The following is a 10226-nucleotide window of genomic DNA, read 5'->3' as shown; positions in this document are numbered from 1 at the left end:
GATTTTGATATACTATTTATCAAATTGTCCAATTCTTGATTACTTTTTGAAAACATTATCATATCGTCGACATGTATAAGTAAATAAATGGTACTGGTAAAATATAAACATGGATCTTTCATAGAAGGCTGAAAACCCAAATTAAGTAATGTAGTATTAAAAAGCGAATTCCAGCACTTTGGTGCTTGCTTGAGTCCATAAAGCGCCTTTTTCAGTTTACAAACCAAACTTTTATCATTGACATTCAAACCTTCTGGTTGTTTCATATAAACAGGGTTGTTCAGTGTTCGATTCAAGAATGCAGATGACACATCAAGTTGTCTAACATTCAAGTCAAATTCAAGATACAAACATAGTAAAACTCTAATCGTACTCATTCTTACTACTGGTGCGTACACTTCTTCACTTAAAGAGGTTTGTTGATACCCTCTTGCCACTAAACGAGCTCTTTTTGTCACAACACTATTAACAAGTTTTTCCCGGAAAACCCACTTTGAGTCAATAATTTCCACATCTTCAGGTGGTCCAACTAGGTCCCAGGTAGCATTCTCTTCCAAACAATGAAGTTCTCGCTGAACAGCTTCTAACCATCCGTCATCCCTTTTTTCGGCTTCCTTGTAGGTGTTTGTCACTTCCATTAGCATTGTTTCAACTGACAATGCGCTGAACAAATTAGATTCTTCATCACCATCCACTTCACTCAATTCAAAGTCCTTTAGATAACTAGGTAGTTGTTTGGCCCTTGTGCTTCTTCTGACAGATTCTGAATTTTTATTCAGCATTTGCAATTGCTCATTTTGAGGTTCATTCTGCTGTGGTGTAATTTTTATTTTATCTTTATCGGTGTTCTCCTTTTCTTTGTTATCTTCAATTTCATTGCTTTTCTGATTGTCTTGCAAGTAAATTTCTGCAAACTTTGGTTTCACCTCTTCAAAAATAACATTTCTGGCATGAACTATTTTTCTTTCAGTTTCATCCCACAAGCGATACCCATTATCAGCATAGCCAACCATTATCATTGCTTTACAATGAGGATCCAGTTTTGAAGTTCGTAATTGTTTAGGGATAAGATTGTAAGCAGTACACCCAAACAATTTTATTTTGGCCAAGTTAGGAGGGGCCTGATACCAAATTTCTGCTGGACACTTTTCTTGATCTATTCCACGAGTCTTCAATCTATTTATTAAGTATACTGCTGACCGCACTGCTTCGCCCCACAATGATTTGTCTAAATTGGAATCATAAAGCATACACCTTGCTTTTTCCATTATGGTGCGGTTGTAATAACGTTCCGCTACACCATTCTGTTCCGGGTTATAAGTAACTGTATATTGAATTTTAATGCATTTTTCCTTGCAAAAGTTTTTGAAATTTTGGGAAGAATATTCACCTCCATTGTCACACCTGATTTTATAGATTTTGGCTGTAAATTTAGCTTCCACCATTGAGACATAGTCTTTAAATTTTACTAATGTTTCATTCTTGTTAGTTAACAAATAACAAATGCAAAAATGTGAGTAGTGATCAACAAATGTTAAAAAGTATCTTTTACCATCATGTGTTTCGGGATTTATCGGCCCACAAAGATCTGTAGAAACTACTTCTAGTATTCTTGATGGTTTCCTATTTTCAGAAAGATTAACAAAAGGTAACCTGGTTTGTTTGCCTTTCAGACAGATTTCACATAATTGGGGTGCAGGATATTTGGCTGAGTGCCCCATTTTCCTGTGTATCAACATTTGCTCTTCAACTCCTTGGTTAACTAAACAAGTATTTTTATTCAAGTAAAGATCTATTATGTACAAATTCCCCTTTAAATTTCCTTCCAAAACAGTAACTTTATTTTTCAAAATATACACCTTTTTGTCTTTAAATGATACTTCAAATCCACATTCTTCCAGTTTTCTTACAGAAAGCAAATTATGCATTAAGTTCTCACATACCCATACATTCTTAACAGTTACTGGTAAGCCTGATTTAGAATGTAGGTATAGACACCCTTCCTTTTCAGCAACTAATGTTTCACCTTCCTTTGCAACATTTATTTTCTGGCAAATATTTACATTGTTTTTCACAAATTTGTCTAAATGTTTTCCTATTAAATGATTAGTTGCACCGCTGTCTATGACAAATTGAACAACAGACACATTTTCAACATTCAAAGTAGTATTATTGGCACTAGCTACTGTACTGACCTGTTCTAGCAAAGATGTGTCTTCATTGGAACATAGAAATGTAATTGCTGATGCACCATCCTGATCTCGATCCTGATCCTGATCATAAAGTCCTGATCCTTGAACATTATTGGCACTTTGGTAGGTTCCTTCCCTTTGTTGTCTCTGTCTGAAGAAACAATTTGACTTTTTGTGACCAATTCTTTGACAGTAGTGGCACTTAAATGGAAAATTTCCCTTGTATCCTGTTTCATTTGCATTTTCCACACGAGCTTGACCTCTGTTGACCTGTGTATGATTTTCCTGTCTAATGTTTCCAGGTTTTCTTCTAAAATGGTTCTGATATCCTACAAAAGCTAAATTTTGATCTTCATTCTGACTTTTTGACCTGTTTTGACGAGCCTCCTCCAAAAGCAGTTTGCTTTTCACAAAATCTAGGGTAACTACACTCTGATCCTGGCAGAACATAATATCAATAGCTGTTGTTACAGCCTGATATGTCTCTGGCATTACTGATAAAAGTTGTAATATAATTTCGTTCTTGTCAAGCTTACCTCCAGCTGCATTTAACTCATTAATTGTTTGATCGAATTCCGTAAGAAAAACATTCAGGGATGTTTTATTATTATATTTTAGGCTTCGTAGCTTTTTTTGCAACATTACTTGAGGGGAAATACCTGTTTTTGCATAGGTTTGAGTTAAAGTATGCATTATGTCCCTGGCAGTCTTCTTATCTTTCAGCATTTCCAGAATGTTATCAGCTACACTTTGTACAATAACCATCCTAGCCTTTACATCGCTTTTCTGAAACTTTTCATATTCACTGACCTCAGTTTCCATAGGTGGTTCTTCTGATAACACATATAGGACCCCTTGCTGCTCCAGTAACAGTTTAATTCTGAATTCCCAGTTAGAGAATGACGTTCCATCGAAAGGTTTCACAGTGAACCAGCTTTGTTGTTTTTCTGCCATCTTTACCAAATTCCGGTATTCCTGAATAGCTTCCTAATGCAACAAAATGGCTTCCTCACAGACTTTTTCCTTTCACATTTAGCAACTTTAGTTTTCCACTTAAAGCATCCGTTCTGGGCCCATAACCTCTTGGATTGCTTCGACGGTGTTAAGTGAAAAAACTAATTACACGTCAAGTATAACTTTTATTTTAAAAACTTAATTGAACAGTAAATTCCTCAAAGTTTCCTTTTTAATACACACTCTACATTACAGTGCAGTAATAATTTTTAACTGTACTGACAAATGACATAGTGACATCTTTTTGACAAACGATAAATGACATTACAATGACTTACAGACCACAGTGTTGCCAATGATTACAGTAACAGACTTGGATTCCGGTTAAGGATTTTCTACAATAGGTACATTCAAACGAGTCAATAACAGCCCAATAGCAACGTTTCAAGAATTATTCCATAAAATTTGCAAGAAAGGAAAGGCAATGTGTGTATCCTGGGGACTATTAAATCCTAAAGCAGTGTTTTAACTTATAACAGAATTGTTGGTGTTTTAAGAACTTGCTTCTTGGTTTTGTGATATAGATTGCTTATTTATTTCCTTTTGTAAATTTACCCAGCATTAAATACATATCAATTTGGTTTTGTTGTGTGATTTATTTAACATGTTTTTTCAATTTTAGTTCAATTTATTGTAAGAGCAAGTAGGTACCTCAGTTAAAGAAATTATCTAATTTTATTATTGTTTATGAAGAAAACTAGACTTCTTAGATAAAAAAGAAACAAGTGTACTTTTTAAAGATTTTATTTGTATATTTCATAATGTGTAAATAATACAATTAAAATAGTAATTTAACCTACTATCTTGTAACCTTATTTTGCCTAAAATAATAAGGAATGCAAACGGCAGCTTTTCATCTGGTGAGCACTATGGGTTCGAAGGCAATTTTCTAAAATGTCTGTATTTACTTTTCAATAATAATTATAGAAAAAAAAGAAATTTAAAATGGGCGCCACGCAGTTTTGATGATGAGGAAACTGCGAAAATAAACGAAAAGAAAATATCTTACGAACGGGTATCAACGCAACTAGTGAACACTAAATAAACACAAATTAATATTCCCTTTATAAAATCACTTTACTGGGTTTGCTTAACATACCATGTTGTTATTACAGTTCAATAGATGAGTAGTTTATAATGATGTAAATAGCAGGTAAATCATTATTCGGTGTTAAAACGTTGAGATAGCGTATATTTATAATTGACAAATGGTATCACCCTATAGTCGACTATAGTTCACATTTATGTAATTGCTATTAAAAGATAAACCAACCTTGTTATGTTTCGCCGATCGGAAGTGTCAAAGTGATTTAAGGTGTTAATTATGAGCAAAATTTTAATATAGGAAAGCTTTTTTATGTATTTTTTTGAATCTGAGTTTAGTGGTTTGTTTGTGAAAACAGTGAATAAAATAAAAATAAAGATTTGGAGTGAACTGGCCTTAATACACAGGCTTGAACCTGGTGTCTTCGAAGGTTCTTGAAGTTCTATTTCATCCGAAGATCTCTACAAATGGATGCTTGGAGTACTGCTGGCAAAAATGATTGCTAGGTCGCAATGATGTCAGACTTTTGGCGTAATATGGTGCAGGTCGGGTCAATCTCTACTGGATTTGTACGACCATTTCAGGGGGTGTAACTGGCTGTTACACAAAAGGGTAGGAGTCGACTCGCTCAGATCTTCAAAAGACCAAAGTAAGTTACACAGTGCCACTCAGAAAATTAATATGCTGCTATAGAAAACTTACCATAACAGATCTGCACAAAAAACTAAAACGTGGCCGATGCCAACCGATTCCTGCTGAAGAAACTGGGTTTCCAGAGCTAACAGAGCGATAAGCCTATTCTTCAGGGCGTCTCGCAGTACCAGGTGATTGTTAATTTTAATTTTAAATCCCCTTGAAGGGTAATTGGATAAAATATCCGAAAACTAGCAAAATAACACGTTCTGGTAAAGCAGAGAGCTATGGAATGCTCACTCAAGAAAATGGCGACCTCATCTTCCCATACAGGACAAAAACCCTGCTTTCTGATTGGGCATAAAATACCGGGTTTCAAAGAAGCGGTTTTGAAACCCACTGAAATAGCGTTCTGAGATTTGGCAACGTTGTGAAGGCTTAGTTGTACTATCATTATATTGTATCGCTTAAAACATAATATATATATATATATTTTTTATTATATTTATTACATCGTCGATAGGTCCTACCTGTTTGTGTTAATACCCTATTATACTTCTGCAAAATTTTTTTGTTTTTATTCAAGCCAAAAAAAGGTTCCTGCCACAATCTGATTGAAAAGTATTTAACAGTAGCACCATCTGTTTCTAGCCTTATAGTCAGAGAAGATACGGCAAAATTTATAAGGGCTAATTCTGCAAAATAATGGCATTTGATCAAATTTATGTATTAAGTAACTTGTATCTTTCTAATATTACCTGAAACTTATTAGAAATTTGTTTTTTCAACACTCTGCATATAGATTTTGACAACACCATTATAACCATAGCTTCAAACACCTTCTTTTAGAGCAATTGATAATGGGACTTTTTAAATTTGGACCCTTTCAAAGCATGATAAGCAAACTCCAGATTAGGCAAATAAAGGTACCTGACACATAAGCTATTTAGTATTAGCAGCTTATTAATACCTCTACCAGAGTCCTTTTTATAGTATTAGGTAAATCACCTTGTCAGCTTCTGCTAAATACACCTTTACTCTATATCCATGTTTCTTTGAGAACCACTGGCTTGAATAAACTTGGTTTTTGTAGTGTTCTTGTAAAAACTCTTCTTGGGAGTAAGTAAATATATAGGCTGTTTCATTGTGACAAGGCGGCCTTTTCTGTTCCAGAAACTCTAGTTCCTTCAGAATGTTTCACTGGGCCCCTTGATAGTTGTAAAGTGTATTAAGAAGGTGGCATTTTCAAAACTGACTACCGAAACACACACACATTACCTAGTCTCACACGTAGTATCGCAGTTAAAAACAAGTTAAATCAAAATACTCCTTAAAATATTGTAAAATTTACATCAAAAATAAAAAATGTCTCTTTGTTTACTTTTCGTCAACTATGGCGGCCGATTTTCCGAGCCTTGTCGTCCTGATTCATTGCCGACGTGACTAGATGACGTCAAAATTCTATCGCGCTCGGAACGCATGTAATAGACAAGAAAGGCAAATGATGACGTAACCGCCACGGGAAAATAAATGGACCATAATTTGGTTATGGCTGTATTTCTAGACTTTAAAAGGGCTTTCGAGACCGTTAATAGGGAAATATTGTTGCGTAAGCTTGATAACATGAGCATTAAGGGTGCCGTTTTGAGGTGGTTTAACTTTTATTTAGTTAATAGACAGCAAAGGGTTAAATTTAAGGACAACATATCTGACGCATTAAATGTTTTGAATGGAGTTCCGCAGGGAACAGTTTTAGGTCTCTTGTTATTTTTATTATATGTTAATGACATTGTCAGTACAGTGAGCAGATGTAAAATAGAAATGGCTTTGCAATAATGAATTGTGTGTAAATATTGAAAAATCAAAGTTTTGCATTTTTGGCAAAAGTCATAATCTAAAAAACGTGAATTTTGAGGATCTAAATATAGTTTCGACAAAACAGAAAAATTGATCATACCAACCAAATTAAATACTTAGGAGTAACATTTGATTCTTGTATAAATTCAACATTTTGTGACTGTGATCAACTGTGTAGTTTTAAGATAATGATCAGAAGACATATTTTAGAGCAGTTGTAGTGTTTAGTGGCGGTTTCACTTATAAATGTATTGTATATTTTTTAAATTGTTTATTGGATTGCTATTATGCTAAATAAATACATATTATTATTAAGAGTGAATGTACTGTCTAAACACCTTGTACACAAAGACACCCCAACGCAAGTGGACATGGATTAGCCCGTATAAAAGATATAAAAACGAGATTGACTACATTTTCTCAAACAACAGAAGATTAAGCGTAGATGTCTTCGTTCTGAACCAATTTGACACAGCGAGGGACCACAGACTGGTACGGGCTAGACTCATACACAAAACCAGGTTCCCCACAAATGAAATTATCACCCAGATAATTCAAACTAAGTCATGAAACGAAGATGCTGATGGAAAGAAGGCGCGAAACCAAGAAAGAGTAAAACCCCTACCAAAAACTCAACAATACATTTAAAAAAAAATACGTAAAGACCTAAAAATTTACAACACTAAAATATTCCAAAAGCCATAGAAGATAATGATAACATAAGTACTACGAAGATACAAATCAAGAGGGAAACGGATAGTAAGAAAGATCAAAGATAAGGGAGGAATTGTTTTAACAGGCCGACGCATCACAAGCATAATAAAGGAATTCTACCAAACATGATTCAAGTCATGTATTCAAGACACATAAAATGCAAAAACAACGATTATAAATGTTGAATCCCAAGAAATTTGAATATAACAAACCAAGAAATAAAAAGCAGCATTGAAAAAAATGAAAAATAGAAAAGCCGCGGGAAACTACAACCTAACCAGCATAATGTCAAAAATGGGGGGAGATCCACTGGTTAAATAACTAGGGAAACTCTTCAATAAACGCTTAAATGAAGGTAAAATTCCTGGAGACTTGCGAAGCTAAGAAGTCATATTTATACCCAAAAAATAGACGATAAAAATATTGAGAACACCCTAGACGAACGAGTCAAATTCAGCGAACAGTGTAGTCCCAACAGACGCAGAATTGCTCAAAAGTAACAATTATGCAGACTAGAACAACAGCGGAATCGATCTATGCCGGTTTTGAGACGAAATAATACAATTTGGCACAGATTGGCCACGAACGAGCCAAATTCAGCGTCTAATGTGGTCCCAACAGACGTAGAATGACTCATAAAAACAACGAAACTACTTATCAAAAAGACATGAATACAACATCGACATACGCTTTAGATTCCACTGAGATTTGGGCCATACTTAGAGCATTAGATGGATCTAGAATAGACTCAAAATACTGTACACTAATAAACACGAATAGACATTGATGAAGACCTGATAACAGACAAAATTCCTATCGAGAAAGGCATCCGACAGGGAGAGCCAATGTCTCTGAAACTATTAACCCTACCTCTGGAAGAAGTCTTCAAAAATTGCCTTGGCAAGATAAAAGAGTTATAATAGCTGGGACATACCTTAAACACTTGAGATTTGCAGACGACATTATAGTGATCAGTATTGATCGGTGGGACTGACAAAAACGAACTAGAAACAATGCTGACTGCAAATAAATATTTAGAAGACCAAAATCATGAGCCGTAGATGCTGTGTAGTGGTTCCAAATAAAGCTCCAGATTTTACACTTAGTTACAGTTTAATGATCCATTTAACAAAGTCACACAAACATAAAAAGGTCCCTAACATTCAACACGAGACACGACGTTACGACGGTGACATTACAGTTACCAGTGACCGAGGCCTTGTGGTCATGATGCGCTGACACAGTGGCGGGATGATCAAATACATTACAAAAATGAAATACATTAGAGTAAATAAATATTAAGGTTAGGGAAAGAAAATCAAACCGCGGAGATATCGCGCAGATAGGACTGACATGGGCCGCTTTCGGCCGGCTGAACCGTAGGAAGACAATGGATGGAATGAATAGAGAATCCTGGGAAAAGCCTTCGTCCAGCAGTGGACCGAGAGAGGTTGGAGAAAAAGAAGAAGCAGAAACAAGTGTGTATGTTTAATAAATAATTTAGTTAGTTACGTTGTTTTGACTTCTTATTTTACGCATCTAACACACTTACATAACATCTGTTTTATTATAATTTTTTTCTCTGTTTTACATCTCCTTTTCGCTGCTTGGCCAATCTGGATGGGACCTACAGTTTATCGTGGGTCACCGTTTCCTACATCCTACACTGTTCTCCTCCCACAGGATATCCGATTCTATCCGGCCTGGTTACTGGAACCGGGGTACCCAGCACCGAATAGTTATCAGCTCGTCGCTTTACCAACTCACCTACCAACAGCTGGTTAACATCTGTTGAGGTTTAGTTGTATGTTCAAACAATGCCTGTTTGACGCTAATCCTTCGTGATCTCCAGGTCCTCCATGAAATCCATTCTGGTGTAATTTCTGGTATGTTGTGTAGTATTTTAGAGTCGATGCTAACGTCAAAGCTGTGCACCCCCTCCAGAAGGTGCCCCCCGAATGCCGACGTCGCGGTCCTACATAAGTATTCCCTAGCTCTGGTAAGCTGGACAGTCGTGACAGGTCAGTATTCCATTTTTGGTGTATATTCCATTTTTGTCCAGGTGAGTTAGTTTATCTTTGGAACTGACCAGCAAGGACTTCAATAGCTTTATTCGGGTTCATGATTCTGAACCGTTCAGGAACTGTTATTGAACTGATTTGCACCATCTGCATGGATGGGGCTCCAAACCCATATTCGAAACAGTTCAAAATCAAAAACCTGAACAAAACTAATGAAAAATTAATTTTGTGTACTACTCTGGCTTCAGGGACGTGCTGCCGCACCATCCTGCCTATATGCTCCGACTTAAGTTGACAGTAACGAAAGGACTGACGAAAATGGGGTTAGTCGACGTCATGACGGGTCGGGCGTAAGAACTGTTCACTAAACTATTTCTGTGATGTTTTAATCATTTTGTCAATTATATCAGGGTTGTAACCATTGTTGAGTGCAATTTGTTTTATTGTGTTCAGTTCCAGCTTAAAATTATCACTCGACACTGGCACTTCAAGGAGTCTATGAACATAACATCAAAATGAGGTCATCTTATGTTGAGGATGATGGTTAGAATCCTGGGGTATATGATCAGTCTGAAATGGCTGAATATGCCAAACTCGAATTTATTATTTAGATTGCTTATAGTGAAATCTAGAAAATTTAGCTTGTTGTTCTTCTGAACTTTTAAGGTAATGTTATGGCATCTCCTCAAGCAGAATATCGGCGCCGTGTCTAGAATTGCAAGACAGTCGTCCAAATATCGACACCAAAAG

At 35.8% G+C, this 10226-nt stretch overlaps 2 long non-coding RNA genes across 2 annotated transcripts; one reads left to right on the top strand and one right to left on the bottom strand.

The window, feature by feature from the left end:
• Nucleotides 1-3932: 3932 nt before the first annotated feature.
• On the bottom strand, nt 3933-6410 carry LOC145728073 (uncharacterized). The gene is made up of 4 exons (XR_014177988.1): nt 5893-6410; nt 5643-5814; nt 4954-5579; nt 3933-4885 (listed from the first exon to the last, which is right to left on the bottom strand). It is a non-coding gene; the product is annotated as an uncharacterized LOC145728073 (long non-coding RNA).
• Nucleotides 6411-7602: 1192 nt separating this feature from the next.
• On the top strand, nt 7603-9869 carry LOC145728351 (uncharacterized). The gene is made up of 3 exons (XR_014178067.1): nt 7603-9341; nt 9400-9476; nt 9725-9869. It is a non-coding gene; the product is annotated as an uncharacterized LOC145728351 (long non-coding RNA).
• Nucleotides 9870-10226: the final 357 nt, after the last annotated feature.

Source organism: Ips typographus, linkage group LG4 (assembly GCF_016097725.1).
Source record: "Ips typographus isolate SLU linkage group LG4, UJ_Ityp_2.0, whole genome shotgun sequence".
NCBI lineage: Eukaryota > Metazoa > Arthropoda > Insecta > Coleoptera > Curculionidae > Ips > Ips typographus.
The sequence above is the reverse complement of the archived record's forward strand: the minus strand, read 5'-3'. Positions and strand labels throughout refer to the sequence as shown.